Below are 2,270 nucleotides of genomic sequence, written 5' to 3' on the forward strand. Positions count from 1 at the left end.
AGTATAAATAACGAACAGAACTAAATAATATGTACACTGCCGGTTTTAATGTAAAATAAAACATTCCTTAGTTAAAAAATTGCATTTTAAATAGATATTTCTTTAATCATTTAAATATATGGGCTTATCCTCCAACATTTTATGTATTTTCGTACACGGCAAGCATTCTTTATACCTTCTGCAGATATAATTTTTCTATAAATGCATAAAATGCTCAGGCTAATGGGTAACGTTAACACCAAACGTCAACAGTCTTCACAACAAAACAAAGAGGTATTTCCTCTCTGACATTAATGTTAAAAATATACAAATTGTTTTTAACCTTATTAAACTACAAATTTTATGCATTCATAGGAAAATTTCGTGTCCAGAAAATATAAACAATAGAATTGGAAGGATTTGTAAGATTTTTAAGAAAATTATCGATCCGTGAAAGATGACGAGTATCTACACACGAACAGACGAACCTTTACTCTACTAACCACTACAGAGAATACTACATAGTGCAGATGTAGAGTGCTATATAATATCTATGCGTGTGGAAACGCGTGCTATTCTCTCGGCCGCACGTCTGCCCTTTTACAGTGACGCGACGCTAGGCGAGGCGCGCTAGTTTACCGATTCAACCTCTATTACGTTTCTTATATTGTTACACCAGTATTCGTGTACTCCAACTTTTATCTAGTTGAATTAACTTTTTTCACAACATTAAATGGTATCTACGAAGTTGCTGCAGAATCTTATAAAGTTTATCATCAACAGACTGCGAACTTTTATGCAAAATAATATATTCGTGATATCATTTTTAAAAATGTAATTTAGATTGAAATTTCTATCACATTTTAAAAATAATGATGCATAGTACACACTCGATGTTCTGTAATATTTTTGTACATTATCTACATTTTTTGCATTTTTTGCACGCTTAATTTTTCTGTAAACGAACATCATTTTCTCTACCTGCTATTCACGTACATACGACCTCCAAGTAAATAAAATGAACGGAATATATTATGAAAGAAGATTTAAATACCTTACTAAAGTCATATTTTGCGAAATCATTTTCTAAATAACGAAGTCAAATAAAAACGACAATCGATTCGAAATTAGTTAGTCAGCAAAAAAAATTAGCAAACATTTTTAGTATTATACAGTATCACTCTCGGCCCTGTATAATAATTACTATCACCCAAACTCTGTTATCCTTTATCCATCTTTAAACAAATAGTTCCCTCATTTATGGTATATAATTATCCTAATATAAATAGTCGCATGTGCATAAACCGTTCAATACATTTATATAAATATTGAAAAAAATCACGAACCAAGACAAGAAGCTTCGATATATTTTTGTTGCCGTATAAATTAAAGAAACTGCAGTACTTATTTATGCATTACGTACAACATGACTAGGTCATTTTCTAGTTCACAGTACCCAGATATTTAAAATCAATAAACATTTATATAGAACGTGACGATAAATAAATGAAATTGGACAGGTCACTTCGCTAGAAACGTGTCGCGTTGTTATATGAAAGTTATACATGTATGCAATTTAATTGTAAATACAGCTTTGTATAAACGCAATTAAAAAATTTTTTAAGAACCAAAGATTCATGCACTCTACTAAATTAGAATCGTTTATTTGTACGCGTGTAACAGTGAAACTCTACCAAGCGTTTTAACTTATTTCCATTACAAATAAGAGATATTTTTACCGTTGCACTGCATTTATTAACATTCTGTATTTTATATATTTAGACAAATATTTATACGTAATACAAGACGTAAATTATATAAAAGAGTGTCCTGTATTTACAATATCTCGATTATGTGAAATATCAATGGAATAAGCAATCAAAATTATTGCTTAATTCTGTATCTTAATTTACTAATCCATCGAATGGAAACGTATTATTAGAAACATTGTTCTTGATCGAATACTGAATAAGATATTATTAGTATTTCATGATGCATGTAATTTCATTTTCTGACGAAGTATTTCAAGAAAATATCATTGAATAATGACAAACATCCTTGATTCTTGTTCATCCATACCCACATGTTATTCCTATCCTCATATTCATATCGAAATGTTAATATTATCTGAATTTATGGATCAAATTTAATGATTAAAATGGCCAGTTCTGTAATTACATGATTTCGTTACATACAAAAGCAGTGAGATATGCACAAGTTTATGAAAAACTAGTGCATCATACTGTAGCTAAATGATAAAATATATAATTATAATTGTACAAATTATTTAA

General features: G+C 29.2%; 2 protein-coding genes across 5 annotated transcripts in view; one reads left to right on the forward strand and one right to left on the reverse strand.

Moving 5' to 3' along the window:
* gw (trinucleotide repeat containing adaptor protein gawky) overlaps positions 1-2,270 on the reverse strand; it is a 30,278-nt gene that overhangs the window by 25,252 nt on the left and 2,756 nt on the right. The gene's annotated exons all lie outside the window — the stretch shown is intronic.
* LOC113463866 (uncharacterized) overlaps positions 1-2,270 on the forward strand; it is a 7,279-nt gene that overhangs the window by 3,842 nt on the left and 1,167 nt on the right. The window lies entirely within an intron of this gene.

Source organism: Ceratina calcarata, unplaced genomic scaffold (genome assembly GCF_001652005.2).
Source record: "Ceratina calcarata isolate Rehan_Ccalc_2016 unplaced genomic scaffold, ASM165200v1 scaffold178.2, whole genome shotgun sequence".
NCBI classification, from domain to species: Eukaryota; Metazoa; Arthropoda; class Insecta; order Hymenoptera; family Apidae; genus Ceratina; species Ceratina calcarata.